At 38.2% G+C, this 17,635-nt stretch overlaps 1 protein-coding gene and 1 non-coding gene across 3 annotated transcripts in view; both read right to left on the reverse strand.

Moving 5' to 3' along the window:
• LOC126198443 (protein lethal(2)k10201) overlaps nucleotides 1-17,635 on the reverse strand; it is a 91,578-nt gene that overhangs the window by 16,352 nt on the left and 57,591 nt on the right. The window lies entirely within an intron of this gene.
• Nucleotides 15,691-15,764, reverse strand: Trnar-gcg (transfer RNA arginine (anticodon GCG)). Its single transcript has one exon. It is a non-coding gene; the product is annotated as a tRNA-Arg (tRNA).

The following is a 17,635-nucleotide window of genomic DNA, read 5'->3' on the forward strand; positions in this document are numbered from 1 at the left end:
AGATCGGGGCTGCAGGGTGGATGAGGAAGAACAGTCCAATAAAGTTCTGTGAGCTCTTCTCATGTGCACAGACTTGTGTGAGGCCTTGCATTGTCAAGGAGATGGAATAGTTCATTTGCACTTTTGTGGCAATGAATAGGTGAAGTCGTTTCTTTAGTTTCCTGAGGGTAGCACAGCTGCATGTGGCCAGTCAGCAAGTGGGAGATCGGACAGGTTTGTATGACCTAGTTGCAGTGATGACAGATGCCTTGCCCAATGACTCACTGTGCTTTTGTTCACTGCCAGGTCTCCATACACATTCTGCTAGTGCCTATGAATATATGCAGCACCCTGTTTTTCCTCCAAAAGAAACTCCATGATGGTGCTCTGCTTGGACTGCAACTCTATTACAGACGCCATCTTGGAGGCTACGTATAGTGCCGCCACCAATTGGAACATCATCAAACTACAGGGGCTGAGGCGGAAATATTCCACGATGTCCCACAAAAAATTCTGCACTTTTTCAACTGAAATTACCTCAGTACATTTCTTACTGAAAGTCCCTCATAATCTTCTTAAGTAATGGTTGACATTAGGGACAGTCCAATCGGTGAATATTGTGAACTTAAAATCTTTGAATACATTCTCTTTTTTTCTGTTAAACTTTCTATTGTTTTTTTGTGTTGTTACCTGTCCATCCAATCTCCTTCTGTGTCCATACTAAGCAAGGACCCCCTGCAAGTAGGAACATTTCTGACAACTTACTTGGTCAGAGACTGAATAGCTAGGTAATCATCATTAAACTGCAGGCAACCTATTGATATTTATCACCTATGCAAATTGGGGCAAGCTGTTCTCATATCAGCTACCTAGATTGGGAGCACTGTTAACAGCTAGCAAGAGGGAGGGGTGGGGTGGGAGCACAATTTCGAGCTTAGCCCATTTCTGCATTGACACTTTGTGGTAAAAGAAGTTGCAAGCACAGGAAGTTGCCAGCCAAATGGCACAGTGACATTATTCAAACATTCAACCAACACTGAGAGATATAACACAGATCTGCCGCATAGTGGTCGTCCACATTCAACACCACCATCTGATAACTATGACCTATATATTATGGCTCATACGCAACAGAAATGCTCACTACTTTTTTGGACACAGCCAAGAAAGCATGTGTCAACTAACACAGTATGTTATTGTCTTCACACTATTAATTTTTCCTCTAGACTTTTGTTACAAAAAACAGTAAAAATCCCCCAAAAGGGCAAGAGAATTTCTATAATGGAAACTTGATCATTTTAATAGAATATAAGACCTGCTTCAGTTGTCAGTGATTTGTTATTTATTTCATGAGAGCTTTTGAAGCCAACGCTTCACCTCCAGGTGCCACCAACAGCCACACATTTATGTTTTCATAATTATTTGATGGCACATGAAGATGAAGCTTTAGGCTTTGAAATCGGTCATTCAATAAGTTAGAAGATATTGACAACTGAAGCAGATTTTTTATTCTATTAATATGTTCCTCAGTTGCAGACATTAACTTGATCAAATATTTTGCAGAAACTTGATCAATGGCATTAGAATCTCTTCACCAATGAGCACAGGATATGTCTGGCATCCTGCAAGTATGAAGGCTGCCAGGTACCAATGCACTACTAAAGCATGCACTCTCAAGGGTTCAGTAGGAATGTGGATCAGTCTTTTCTGGGCAGGTTGTAGTACTTTGAGAATTTCCGTGTAAATTCTAGAACCAATCGTCCTTCTACCATCTCAAACACATGACATTTTAAATATAAATGGGAGAGTGGAAACGTATCTACTGCGCCACCTGTTTCTGTGTGCAGGTTGGAAGTTCGTTATGAGAAGACTGTAAATGTGGCGGTCGAACCACACCGATAAGTGCTTGCCCCTAGCACCACAGAAGCCGTGATGAAAGAACATGGAGTAATTATGTAGTATTCTTTGCTGTTTTAGTGACTGTGATTATTGTTAAAGAAAAATGAACAATTGAATAGAGACTTTTAAGTACTTCATGTATTGGACTCTCTAGAGGCAAGACAGGTTCATAAATTGTGTGGTTGTTAAACCAATTTTATTGCACATGTATTTTATAGAGTCTAATGCAAGATGAATTGGTTGACTTGTAAACATTCGAATGTTAATGTGAGGAATGGTGAATATGTTATTGGTGGAAGTTGAAATATACCAAGACTGAACTAAAAGTATTCTTCGAGTACTAAATTATTTTGAAAGTAGAGAGAGAGTCTTATAAATTCTTGTAACCAGCACTATTCTTCGGAGAAGAAGATTTTGGAGATTGACAGAGCCGGCAATCCAGAGTAGAGGATTGGCTGTGCAGATCAAGTAAGTCAACTGATGTGAGAGAGGTGTGAATTCCGCAGTCCAACTTCACATCACTTCAGGTTGTCTAAAGCGTTAGAAGTTATGATGTATGGATGTTAGATGGCTCTAGTCACTATAGCAAAGTTAAAAGATAACCATCCCACCTATTGTCTAGCTATGTAGTGTCAAGTTCATTCAAGATAGCAATGCATTAGAACGTTATGTCTGTATGGTGAAAGCCTTCCTCCATGGTGGCAACAATCAAATGAATTCTGACATGGACCCAACAGAAGTTTCGGACCAGCTGAAACTTGCAGTGTGTCACCACCGGAAATCTCCGCACACACTGGATGACCTCACAATACAGTTAATAGTTTCATTTCATAAGGCTATTCTTTCATTCTCTGCTCCCCTTGAGCTTAAGCCCACACATGTTCAGAGATATGCAGATGGCGAAAAACTTTTTTTTAGTGCTTTCTATAGTGGATCCTTTACTGAAGTTACAGATGTAGCCTTTCCTGTATTTTCTTAGTAGTATATATTGGTGAAATTTCATGTGTGTTTTTGTGTTTAAGAGGCTGAACCTTGCATATTACAAGAGTATCTGAAAAAGAAAAGTTGCCACTCACCATATAGTAGAGATGCTGAGTTGCAGACAGGCACAACAAAAAGACTGTCACAAATAAAGCTTTCGGCCAGTAAGGCCTTTGTCAAAAATAGAACACACACACACACACACACACACACACACACACACACACACACACACACACACACACACAGAGAGAGAGAGAGAGAGAGAGAGAGAGAGAGTGCAGTGCTGCTGGGAAGGATGCAGGGATGAGGTGGAGAGAGGGTTGGCAGCTATATGCAGTCGGGAGGTTAGATAATGGGCAGGGGAGAGGTGGGGAGGGGCAGAGGTAGCGGAAAAGGAGAGAAGTAAAAACACTGTGTGCGATGGTGGAATGAGGGCTGTGTAGAGCTGGAATGTGAACAGGGAAGGGGCTGGATGGGTGAGGACTGTGACTAACAAAGGTTGAGGCCAGGAGGGTTACGGGAACATAGGATATATTGCAGGGAAAGTTCCCAACAGCACAATTCAGAAAAGCTGGTATTGGTGGGAAGTAAAGCAGTCACTGAAATGAAGAATGTCATGTTAGGTGGTGTGCTCAATAACAGGGTGGTCCAGTTGTTTCTTGGTCATAGTTTGTCAGTGGCCATTCATGCAGACAGACAGCTTGTTGGTTGTCATGGCCACATAGAATGCAGAACAGTGGTTACAGCTTAGCCTGTAGATCACATGACTGGTTTTACAGGTAGCTCTGCCTTTGATGGGATAGGTGATGTTTGTGACTGGACTGGAGTAGGTGGAGATGGCAGGGTGTATGGGACAGGTCTTGCATCTAGGTCTATTACAGGCGTATGAGCCACGAGATATGGGGTTTCGAGCAGGGTTTGTGCAAGGATGGAAGTGTATATTGTGTAGGATCAGTGGATGGTGGAATTCCACTGTGGGAGGGGTGGCAAGGATAGTGGGCAGGACACTTCTCATTTCAGGGCATGATGAGAGGTAGTTGAAACCCTGGCAGAGAATGTAATTCAGTTGTTCCAGTCCAGGTGGAAACGAGTTACGAGGGGAATGCTCCTCTGTGGTCAGACAGTGGGACTTTGGGGGATGGTGGACGAGGGCAAAGATAAGGCAAGGGAGATTTGTTTTTGTACAAGGTTGGGGGGATATTTACAGTCCGTGAAGGCTTCAGTGAGACCCTCGATATATTTTGAGAGGGACCGCTCGTCATGGCAGATGCGATGACCATGGGTGGCTAGGCTGTATGGAAGGGACTTCTTGGTATTGAATGGGTGGCGGCTGTTGAAATGGAGGTATTGGTGGTGGTTAGAAGATTTGATATGGACAGATGTAGTTATCTTTGAGGTGGAGGTCAACATCTAGGAATGTGGTTTGTTGTGTGGAGTAGGACCAGGTGAAGCAAATGGGGGGGGGGGGGGGGGGGGGAGAAGTTCCATTGTTTGATATTCTAAGTGTTGTTATATGAGGAAATGGACTCACATCTTCTAATGAAGAAGTGGAAATACTTATCTTTGTTGATGAGGCACAATATATAAGTCAAGCAAAAATGTGTCAGTAAAGAAAATGTACATGAGCTTTTAAGTACTATAACTGATTGGCTTTTCAAATGATTATCACTGAACTAATCCTAACAGTTCTTTACAAGGAAGAATGAGAATCCAACAGCAACAGTTAAAAAGACAGAGAGAGAGAGAGAGAGAGAGAGAGAGAGAGAGAGAGCGATTGATCAAACTGTCTGGGTAGTTACACTGATAAGAACTTAAAACTGAAGATGATTCACCAACTAATAAAATTTTGAAGTACGTTAAAGAATTCAGAGAATACTTTGGCTACCAAGCTTCAATTTCAAACTGCAAGAACACACTAATATCATTCTTTACCAATGCAATGAATCCACCTTCCCACATTGTAGACATTACCACATACTTACATTAAAGATCATTTTCTTTGTGTTTGGTACCTAATTTTGGTTATCAAAACACCAGAAAGTTACATTCTTTTACATATTTAAATTTTTAATGTCATAAGAAGTAACAATCTTGGATATTTTTGCACTTGACATAAAATATGCACAGCAAAAATGCATACGATGAGATATAGGAATGGTGTTATACACCTATTTAATTAACTATCAAACAATGGACAAACCAGTATGAAATAATGGCAATATTATGAAAAGGATGGATTGCTATTCACCATATAAAGGAGACACTGAGTCACAGATAGGCACAACAAAAAGACCGTTAAATAAGTAACCTTCAGGCCAAAAAGGCCTTCACTTGAATTAGTCTCACACACACACACACACACACACACACACACACACACATATATACAAAACTGCAACTAGCATACAAATGACCACAGTCTCTGGCTGCTGAGGCCATACCAAGGTGTGTGTGTGTGTGTGTGTGTGTGTGTGTGTGTGTGTGTGTGTGTTATTTGACAGTCTCTTCATTGTGCCTATCTGCAACTTAGCACCTCCGCCGTTTGGTGAGTAGCAATGTATTCTTTTCATAATATTGTATTTCAGCAACTAGACAAACTAAGAACAGCTTCAAAATATATTTAATCTGTTATCCAATTCGTCATACATAGCTTCTCACAATTAAAAATATAACACTAGGAACAAAAATGACCTCTGCTATTCTTGATTTTTACATAATCCTTGTGATGTAACATATCACTTTGGAAAAGTGATGTGTTACTCAACCCATACTTAGCCGACAAACGATGAGCATGATAGTTGTAACTATTTATTGGTTTAATAGTCTGAAACTGAAAACTATTTCAACATTTTTGTCATTGTTTTCAAATGAAAACTGATATGGGTGGACGGTTATTGCATTTTACCAAGGGCTGTGATGCCTGCAGGGCATTACATTTGTTCTGTGCTTCGAGGCCAAGGATTGGACAAGTAGGGTGCAGCACTGAGTAAGAGTGTGCTGCAACAATATGGATGGTGTCATTTTGAATGGAAGATGGTGAATTTTCAGTCAAATTGTACATTTTCATTCAAATGTCAGATCTTGTCAAGTAACATCAAAGTTGAATGTACAAACACAAACTTTACGTGCAATGTTCTTTTAGATTAACTTGTTGTATCAGAAGCTATAATATACTCTTTATCAGAAGAAGATTAAGTACTTTCTATTCATTTGCAGAATGTTGGAAACAGATCAAGATTTATAGATTTTCAGCACAAGACCCAACTGCAGGGGAAACAATGTCCACTGTGTAGCACCTGCTTGGTCTATGAAGAAATCATAATTGAAGGTGCTGCAGTTCAGAATATGAAGGTTAGATATAAGCACTTCTAAAACCCAAATGTTGCATTTTGGGGCCCTAATGCAGGACCCAGAATAAACTAATGCTAAAAATTGAAACAAAATTTGAGAAAGAGGACTCATATTAGGTACACATTAAAAAGATATTGATATTTGAAAGTGAAGAATATACAATGGTTATCCCTCTTGTCATTAACAATAACATCAGTAGAAGAAATTCTGTGACAAAATCACTAAATAATCACATCCAAGGAATATAAAGAAACATCAGAAGAATTAATTTCTTGGTAAGTGATAACTAAATTAATTGGCAATACATGCACCATAGAAGAATGAAAGTCTCCAAGTCAGGAGACTATAAAGACAACAATTTTTCCAGTCGGTCCAACACAAAAACTACACCACAGCAAGATGAGGCAGCTATGGCAATGATGCAACTAACAGCAGCAGTCCAGTTCACCAAGCACAGCTGTCAGGCATTACGTCAGCAACTCGACATGCCATGCTACAAAATCAACTTCGGTTGCTTGGGGGGAGATTTGTTGAAATGAATGACACAATTTGAGACTTTACTCGTCTCGTACAGATATGATTTTATGCATACAGACTGAACTGGCGATAGAAAATTTGTACCAAGGCTGGGAATCGATCACAGGTCTCCTTTATACTAGGCAGGTGCATTAGCCACCTGGCCAACTTAGCACAGTGGTTCACATAACTGCACGGACGACCCTGGCACACCTCACTCTTCGATCCAAATTCTCACTGCTGCCCCAGTCTATTTTTAATTCCCCCTTACACATGAACAGAGATACGTATAAGTATTGGAAATTGTGTCATTTCATTTGTATAACTACCTGGACCTGAATTTCAGGGTGGATCCCCATTTACATTCAATGCTGAGGTGCTATTCCAGAACATGGGGAGCCTCAGTAGTTCTGTTCATGTGTAAGGGGAATTTCAAGTGGATTGGGGAGGCAATGAGACTTTGGATCGAGGAGGCTAAAGCACCTGCCAAGTAAGCGGGAGACCCGGGTTCGATACCCAGCCTTGGTACAGATTTTCACTCACCACTTCAGTCATTTTCAGAAATTTACATTCCTGATTTGAACTTGGACAAAGTAATTAGGCAGTAAATTTTCAGAAGAGTGCTGCTATTAACAAACCAAAAACATGTACTTAGCACTTTTTTTTCCCCCAGACACAAATACAGAATTGTAAACAGAGGGTGTTAACAATGCCTCATCATGGAAGCAAAAAAAGGAAGGAAGGAGAAGTTCTACATTTAGACTGTGTTGGATGACATGTTGACATCTAGGTTCAATCAAAATGAGATGATCAAGATGCATAGCAACACAAATGGGGTCAATTTTTGATAAATCACTAGAATTACATAAATGAATAACACATTTTGATCACTCTTAGCATGAGGTAGAGGAGTACTTAGGAGATAGAAAGGAAAATGAACAATTTGACAGCTAACTCATCGTCACCTGTACCCGGTGACGTTACCCACATTGTCACAGCATGGTCATACTCGATGGTGCACCCTGCTTCTCCATGCTGAGACCTTGAAGCATGGAATGAACAAACAAACAAATGGATAAATAATGTGTATTGGTCACCCTCAGTGGGAGGTACAGGATTACTTAGCAGACAGAGAGGAAAGAAACCAGGCATGGAGTCATAATCGATTAAGAGTCTGTTAAACTCGAAATACAGAAGAAAAAGGAGAGAAATGTAGAAGATAACGATATGCAGAATGCTGAATCCCTCTATATAAATTGTGTATTGTATGCTGCTCCTAAGGAAGGTTATAATTAGTAAAGGAATATAGAACATATAGCTAAAATGTTACTAGTTATTTGAAAATGTAGCTTCTCCTATTTGGTATTAGTGACCAAAAATGAATAAAGCTTTCATAAAATAGATGTTGTTGTAAGAAATGAAATGTCAGTAGCATAATATGATTAAAGATACTCATGAATGTGCCCAACCACTGACACATTGTGGGTATATATTTTGGAAGTATGTCTCAGTGTATTTTATAAAGTGTTTTGTATTTCAAATTTAGAAAATGGTAAAATCTGGTAAGAGCTTGTACAATTTTCTACTAGGTGGCAGTAATAATAGTTTATATGGGTTTTGTACAAAGGGATTTGGTACTATTTGAAATCTAACAAGTTCTGGTTGGGTTTATACCAATTTCTTATGGAAGGTTAGCTTAACTTAGTATAAGCAGTCAAACTATTTGCCTCACTTGTCTTACTCGAAAGAATTTAAGAACAAAGTAAAACTTGTAGTGACCAGTCAGAGGTTTCTTTTGTAGCTGAGATGGTAAACTGGATGGAAGTTACTATTTTGTTGCTATTTTCTCCATAGGCTTTCAATAGTATGGTGTTAGAACCAATTTTCAGGGCCTGTGAGGTTGAAGCTGGTGATGTTCATTCTGTAGGATTGGTAAGTTCTACATTCTCTAGCCCATAGTGAAGTACCTCCTACGGAGGGATCCTTTAGTGGGATGTGCAGTAGGCTTCTCTCTTTGGGGTCTATCTTCTTTTTATTATTTGTTTCTAACATTCCTAGTCTTACCTTTCCTTTCTTTCTTCTCCGCCAGGATGTAATAGAACTGAAAAATAGCCCATTTTGATATATTATATACTAATTAAAGGTGTTTTGAAAAGCATTTACTTTGCACTATTTTAGGGTAGGTGTTGCAATCCATAATTGATACAGAAAATATATTCTTTGTTGCTATGACTGTGATCTTTGGTGAGCAACGGGATTTCAGCCACTTGAGTTTTGGCCGGAGTGGAGAGTAGTCGTTTTCAAGTTCTGGCAATAAATATGTGCTTTTTAAACAAACTGTGGAATCCTGCATCATGATTTCATTAGTCTAGTGATAAAACACGCACCTTTCTTGCACCCAGAGAAGCAGTGGAATCATCGCCTAGACAAAACAAGGAGCCACATGGGCAATGCAGACTCAGCAGCATTAAGAAGGGGACATCATGACCATCTCTACGAAGTAATGTACATCCATTAGCCACACTGTAATGGTATCTGTATGCAGATAACTTTTGCAGTGTAGTAGAAAGGGTCCATGATAACTGGGGGCTCTGTGCCACGGTTAAGACATTTATATGTACACGGATTGATGAAATCTATGTTTTGCAGGAGCCTAAAGAAAAAAAAAGGATGATTTTCTTGTGTCTAATAAACACGTGGTGCAAAGATGTACAATACATGGAAATCAAGGGATACGAAACAAAATGGTACAGTGGACTGACCACATGAGTGGAGACCCACCAAAAAGATAAGTACATTTGTGTAGAGCTTTTTATTCCTTTGTTTGTGAAATTTTACGAAAATGACCATTGTAAAAGAGGAAAGTGGTGCTGAATCTGAGCAGGATTGTGAAAATTTGTTACTCTCTGGGGACTTAGACATGCCGATAAAAACGCAAAATGAGTCATTCAAAGAAGTGGATCAAAGTCTTCATTTATTAGAACAGGAGATGTCTGACATAAAAGCAATGTAACAAATTATGGAACAATTGTTAGCTTTAAATCAAACAGTTGCAGCACCCTTACAAGCTAATGAGGAACAGTTACACAACATGAATCAGATGGTTGTGGATAGTTTTCGGGTCATAAATCAGAAAGTATCGCAACTCGAGGGAGTGATAAACAAAAAAATTGACAATGTCTCACTTTGGGGTAATAAACTTCACAACGGCATATACAAGATAGACAAGAAACTTAGTAGGGCAGAAACAAAGATTTTGGTGGTAGAATCTGAAGTGGGAGAAACAAAATCTAGTCTGAGTAACCAAATTCAATCTGTAAAAAATGAACTAGTCACAGACAGAGAGAAAAATGCAAGTATTTTGTTAATGTCAACAGATAAATAGATAAAGTTTGTGTAAATGTAAAAGCTATGGCTGCAGATCTTGAAAGTAGAGTAGATTCAAAACTAACTGTTGTAAATGATAAAGTGGAAACAGTCAGTAACACTGTAAAACTCCACGGGGTTTAAACTAAGATAAACGTTAAGTGAACTGAAAAGTACAATATTAGAGTTAAACCATAAGTTTGAAATACTTAGCAATGATGTAGCTAACAAAAATTTTTCTATGAACACATGTACCTTATTATCCCATATTGCAGTTAAAAACTTTTCTAATGAGTGTAGTTTGCATCCTGTTGACTCTCTGCAGAGTTGTGCAGACAACTTTTTGCCTAATATGAGTGAAAGTTTGAAGATTAAGTTTGTGAAAAAATTTTTGGAGGGGGAATATAGGTCATGGGCCAATCAAAATTTTTCTGTGTACATGTCTTATGCAGAATATGAAATAGGGTTCTGGTCTGAAACTGAACAAACCAGAATAAAGAGAGAGTTCCTGAATGGACCAAATTATAGGGAAACACAGGGGACTATGAAACAATTTTGTAAAAATCAATTGAAGAAACTTGTACATTTGGGTAAACCCTTTGATGCTTTAAAGAGGTTGTTGCCAACTGATGTGCAATGGGACCTAGTTTATGGACCAGATGACGACACTGAACAATTTCTAAACTATGTGGACAAACTAGATAGAATTATAGACAAAGTGGGGAAACCAAAAAACTATTTCAATCACACACAGACAGGTGGGGATCGTAGTTGGGGAAATTCTAATTTTAACAGAAGGGAAAACAGTAGGTCTAACAACCATAGTTTTCAACACAGGGAACAAAATAGTCACAATAATAATAATAATTTCCATTCAAGGGAAAACTACAAATTCCATTCAAGAGGGCAATCTGGAAACAATTGGAACAGAAATAATAACAGGGAGTTTAAAAACAGGAACTGGCATGAACATAGTGACACCAGGAGTCAAAATGCTATGGTGAGTCATGAAGTAAAAAGTTAGCATGCACTCCATTGTCAGTCCACACGGTAGGGATGAAAAGTATAGATAATAGATGGGCCGATAACAGTGACTGCACTGTACAAAAATATACATCTGAAGTAATGAGTAGTTATCTTGTGAGTGTGTACTACCCTGTAAACACAGTATCTGTTACGAATGAAACTTATTCCTCATCTAACACTAAAAATGCAAGTAAGAGGAATGAACACATTGGTTGTAATAAAGAGCCAGAGGAAGTAATTGACTTAGTTGAATTTTATGAATGGACAGAAACTTTTAGTTTGTCAGAGGACCAGCAGGTTAACAATTTACATGATTTAGGAATTGAAGCACTGATGAGGGAACCAGGTGAGCAAATTGTTGACACTGATTTAATGAGCAAAGAATTAAATACACTTGGGTGTGAAAGCAACATTGTAAGTTTTCAGGAGAGAGAGGTTGATGATTGTAGTATTTGGGAAAATGAAGATTTAATGGTACCTGATGACGGTGTGAAATATTTTGTTTGTTTGAAAGAGGAAATGGAAGAATTAGGTATTGTGGGAGAAACTGATATTATGCAACTTCCTGGCAGATTAAAACTGTGTACCCGACCGAGACTCGAACTCGGGACCTTTGCCTTTCGCGGGCAAGTGCTCTACCATCTGAGCTACCGAAGCATGACTCACGCCTGGTCTCACAGCTTTACTTCTGCCAGTATCTCGTCTCCTACCATCCAAACTTTACAGAAGCTCTCCTGCGTACCTTGCAGAACTAACACTCCTGAAAGAAAGGATACTGCGGAGACATGGCTTAGCCACAGCCTGGGGGATGTTTCCAGAATGAGATTTTCACTCTGCAGCAGAGTGTGTGCTGATATGAAACTTCCTGGCAGATTAAAACTGTGTGCCCGACCGAGACTCGAACTCGGGACCCCGCTGCAGAGTGAAAATCTCATTCTGATATTATGCATGTTATAGATATACCAAAGGCTGTTGTTAATTTAAGTGGTGTTAATGTCAGTGTCACAACCAATTGTTCTGTAATCCAACATTTTATGAAGAAACATGTTGAGATGATAAATATTCTCTTAATAGTAAAACTGACTGTGCAAGTAGGCTACCATTTGTAATGAACAAATGGTGAATTATTTCCTTATAATACGTGGCTAAATAGTGATGCAATTAAAATTATAGCAATTTTAGAAAAATGAGTCTTAATGTGTGTCAAATTTTATAGCCTGATTGGTGGCAAAATACTAAACATATTATTGTTGAACAACTGAAGGATAAGTACCTTAGTGATGAACAATGTTATACTGATGAAAATGTTGGATTAATGAAATTATCAATGCAAGTAACAGCGTTAATGATGTGTATGTTAATGTAATGACAGTATGTAATACATGTGGCAGTAATATAGGTAATTGTAATTCAGGAAGTCATTGTTTTAGTGAAATCAAAAGTGATTTGCTGTATGAATATGTTCCATCTGAAAAAGGTGATGGCATATGTAGTCCATTCATTACAGTAAAAGTTGGTACCTGAGAAGGCAAGTGCCTTATAGACACAGGGAGTCAAGTGTTGGGAATATCTGAAATATTAAGCAAAAAGCTGAAGTGCAAGAAAGACTACATTTAAATGCCAGTCATTGGGGTGAAAATAAGAGGTGCTACAGGAAAACATAGTAAAACAGTTAAAAGACAAACTTTGTTATCTTTTACAATTTAGAAAGTCACCTTTACGCATGGATGCCTAATTTTATAATATATGTTGACAAAGACGTAACAGAGCCAGACTTAAGTGAAGTAGATTTCAAAACACTTGTAAACACTAAGATTTCAGAAGCTAGTGGTCTAAACAATGGGCAAAAACAGGAACTAGAGTCTTTGTTATAGGAATACAGTGATGTCTTTAGCAACATTCCAGGGAAAGTTAGAGGTTACCAATTTACTTTGCTAGTGAGATGCCATGATCCATTTTTCATAGAACCGTATGGTGTACCCATTGCAAAACGTATAGTGGTTGAGAAAGAACTACATAATATTGAAGCGTGTGGCATTATTGAAAGGAGTATCAGCACTTATAATAACCCACTGGTAGTAGTGTCAAAGAGATATGGGAGAGTGGGAATAGTTCTTGACTCCAGGCTTTTAAACAAGATCTTATACAGGGAAACAGACCACCCTGAAAACATCAATGAGGTGTTGCACAAGTTCAAGGATATAAAATTAATGTCAAATCTAGAATTAACCTCAGGCTTTCACCAAGTACCCCTGGCATCCAACTCTAGGAAATACACTGCTTTTATATACAACAGTCATACCTATCAGTATTGTGTAGTCCCTTTTGGCTTGGACTCATCGGTAGCAGAATTCATTAGAGCTTTAGACCATGTGCTTGGGGAGGAACTTGTATCCAAATTAGTGATTTATGTAGATGACATTTTAGTAACTGTACAAGATTGGAATGAGCATTTTGTGCTTTTAAGACAGGCATGTGAGATATTTAGAAGAGGGGGGAATGACACTAAAACTAAAAAAGTGCAAATCTGCAGTACCTGAGTTAAAATTTTTCGGACATGTCATAACAGAAAAAGGAATTTTGGCAGATCCAAACAAAATTAAAGCTACTTCAGAGTTTCATACACCCCATAACAGAAAACAACTAAAATCATTTTATGGGCTATGTGGATTCTACAGAAAATTTGTAAGTAAACCAAGCTTAAACACACCCTGTCTAAGTAACCTATTAAAGAAGGACACTATTTGGATATGGGGTAAAGATTGTCAAGAGGCTTTCAACAACATAAAAAAAGAAGTGAATAACCAGAACCTGTTACACAGACCAGATTTCAATTTACCTTTCTGTTTACATACTGACAGTAGTGATTATGGGTTAGGTGCCGAATTATTTCAAGAAAAAGAAGTCAATGGGGAAACTGTTCATCCTACAATTGCATTTGCAAGCAGAACATTATTGAAGTATGAAAAAAAAACTATACAGTCACAGAAAAAGAGTTACTAGCCATACTGTGGTCATTTTCAAAATTCAAGACCTATTTACTTGGACATAAGGTAATAGTGTACTCTGGTCATAAAGCCTTAACCTATTTACAGGAATGTAAGCTTTATCATGATAAGCTTACAGTATTTACAACAATTCAACTCTGAAATTAAGTATATTAAAGGCACTGACAACATAGGTACAGATACTCTATCAAAGCTACCAGTAGGAGGGGAAACAGAAATTTTTGATCACAATGAAAAAAAAAACAGTTTAAAATGAGGTATATTAAAGGGGTCACAGATGAAAAAGTTGTAACATCATTGTATGATAAAGTCAGGAGGAACCAGAACCGTGATATAAATTGGAAATTAATAAAGAGTTGTTTAGGGAAAAAGAACTCTGAAAAATTAGACAAGTACTATAAGGTGTTTAAGGGTGCTCTATTTAGGAGAACAGATGAAAGACTCTGACAATTGGAAACCATGCTGGCCTGAAGATGAAGCTGAGAGGTTAATTAGGTATACACATGAGAGACTCATTCAGAAATGTATGCAAAAATTACAAGCAAATATATATTCCAACAATATGGCCAAGAAAGTTAGAAAAGAATTGTCAACTTGTGATAAATGCTGATGAGTCAAAGTAAGTAACAGAAAATGTCAAGGTGAAATGCAAAACATTACTCCTGCACAACCTCTAGACTTAGTCCCCATTGATTTCTACGGGCCTCTTTCAAGGGGTAGGAGTGGCCACTGCTACATTTTTGTCACGGGGGATGTATTTTCTAAACTAATCAAGTTGTATCTTGTCGGAAAAACCGCATGTAAAGAGATAGTTACAAAAGTTGAAAAATACTATTTCTTAAACGTCGGGAAACCATAAGTGATCTGTTGGATAGTGGTTCGCAGTTTTTATCAAAAGTTTGGAAAGCCTTTGTCAAGAAATCGTGAATCAAACATGTTCAAATATCCGTGTATAATCCATCGTCAAACCCAGTTGCTAGGCATATGCGCGAGATTGGTTGCTTATGTCGTACATATTGCAGTCATAAATATCCTACATGGTACGACTCTGTACTAGAGTTTGAAGATGTCATGAACAGCTTGCAAACATACTTCCACAGGATTTTCACCTTATGAAATTATGTTTCATCTAAAACCAGACAACATTATCACTAAACTCGTAGAATTCCCACCATGCACAATGATGACTATGTGTGAATGTGAAGCCATAGTCAAAGAAACCATGATAAAACAGGAGGAAATTAGAAAAAGACGACATGATAACAAGATGAAAGCAACCAAGTTTAAAGTTGGAGATTATGTTTTAGTAAAATCACATGAGAAATCAAAAATGTTAACTTCTGAAATAAAGAAATTCTTTGAAACCCACATGGATCCATTCGAGATTGTGGAGAATCCACACCCTAATGCATACTGGTTAGTGTATCCTAAATCCAGGAAAGTTCTTGGGCTAAGGAATAGTGTTTCATTGAAATTATATAAACTAAAGGGAAAAGACTATTCTGAGAAAGTTAGAAGGTGACTCAACAAAAGTTGAAACTTCCTGGCAGATTAAAACTGTGTGCCCGACCGAGACTCGAACTCGGGACCTTTGCCTTTCGCAGGCAAATGCTCTACCACTGAGCTACCGAAGCACGACTCACGCCCGGTACTCACAGCTTTACTTCTGCCAGTACCTCGTCTCCTACCTTCCAAACTTTACAGAAGCTCTCCTGCGAACCTTGCAGAACTAGCACTCCTGAAAGAAAGGATATTGCGGAGACATGGCTTAGCCACAGCCTGGGGGATGTTTCCAGAATGAGATTTTCACTCTGCAGCGGAGTGTGCGCTGATATGAAACTGAAAGAAAGGATATTGCGGAGACATGGCTTAGCCACAGCCTGGGGGATGTTTCCAGAATGAGATTTTCACTCTGCAGCGGAGTGTGCGCTCATATCAGCGCACACTCCACTGCAGAGTGAAAATCTCATTCTGGTCAACAAAAGTTTTTCACTGGAAATTATGAAATGTAGTGTGCAAAAATTGACTGATTTTATGATACAGTTTTGTGTCCTTGAAAATGTTTATTATTTCTTTGAAATGTGTTTGCTGTATGAAGTGTTTGCAGTGAATTTTCTTTGTGTAATATGCTCATCATGTTTGTACTTGATATATCTATATGTTTATGCAGTTTTAATAGAGGGAAACATTCCACATGGGAAAAATATATCTAAAAACAAAGATGATGTGGCTTACCAAACGAAAGCGCTGGCACGTCGATAGACACACAAACAAACACAAACATACACACAAAATACTAGCTTTCGCAACCAACGGTTGCTTCATCAGGAAAGAGGGAAGGAGAGGGAAAGACGAAAGGATTTGGGTTTTAAGGGAGAGGGTAAGGAGTCATTCCAATCCCGGGAGCGGAAAGACTTACCTTAGGGGGAAAAAAGGACGGGTATACACTCGCACACACACACATATCCATCCACAGATAATGTGTGTAGTTTTAGCTTCACACTAATTGAGACATCATTTGAAACGTAAACCACTAATCAGTGCTACATCTGTCTTGCAATAATTAATATTTTTTTTTAAATATTTTTTAATCTTAAAGGCAGAAGGGGAGTCGTACCGCCCAAAATGACAAAATTTGACATTTTAACTTCTATGCAAATTATGAAAATATGGATGTTTATGCTTAATTTGGTGTTCGTTTTATTGAAATATTCGATTATTTACTATTTTAAATAAATATTTGAAAATAATCATGCAATGACATTTCTGAGAATTTTGTTTTCCATCTTTTTGCATATTGGCATTTTTCTCTGGAACTATATAGTCTAGAAGGCTGTGGTTTCTTTTGTTTTGTAGGGAACTGACCATTTCATAAGTTGCCGACACTGGTGGCATTTCTCAGTAAACTCTTTGAACTGTACATTTGTTTGTGTTTGACAACAAGAGTTATCCACTAGCCGCGTTTTAGTTTCTGTGTTTCCTGTGATAATTTTCGTCATGACTAAACCAAAAGGAGTGATTAAAAAAATATGAAACAAAGGAAACAGATACTACAGAACACATATAGCAGCAGTGAAAAGATTGGTTAGCGCCGAAGGGTGTGATAATTTGGTTGTAAATAGTGACAGTCCTTCTACTCCTCCAAGTGCTTCCAAGAATAAACAGCTGGGTAATGATGTAAAATACAACACAGCTTCAGACAGTGAAACAAACTGCAATATCATTATTAATCTCCATATTTCAGCTTTGTGTGAAACAGTGTGTTGTCGTATATGTGGAGGGGAAATTGAAATTTCTGAAAAGCTATCTCAACGCAATGGTCTGGTGTGCACTTTACAAATAATGTATTTGAACTGTAAAAGTGAAAAGACTTTCAAGACTTCAGAAGTAAGTATAAAGAATGGACTTTTTGACACTAATCTAAGATACTTCTATGGACTTAGATGCATAGGAAAAGGCCATTATGCTGGTAAGGTTCTTTGTGACTTGCTGAACCTCCCTAGTCC

This window comes from Schistocerca nitens, chromosome 8 (genome assembly GCF_023898315.1).
Source record: "Schistocerca nitens isolate TAMUIC-IGC-003100 chromosome 8, iqSchNite1.1, whole genome shotgun sequence".
NCBI lineage: Eukaryota > Metazoa > Arthropoda > Insecta > Orthoptera > Acrididae > Schistocerca > Schistocerca nitens.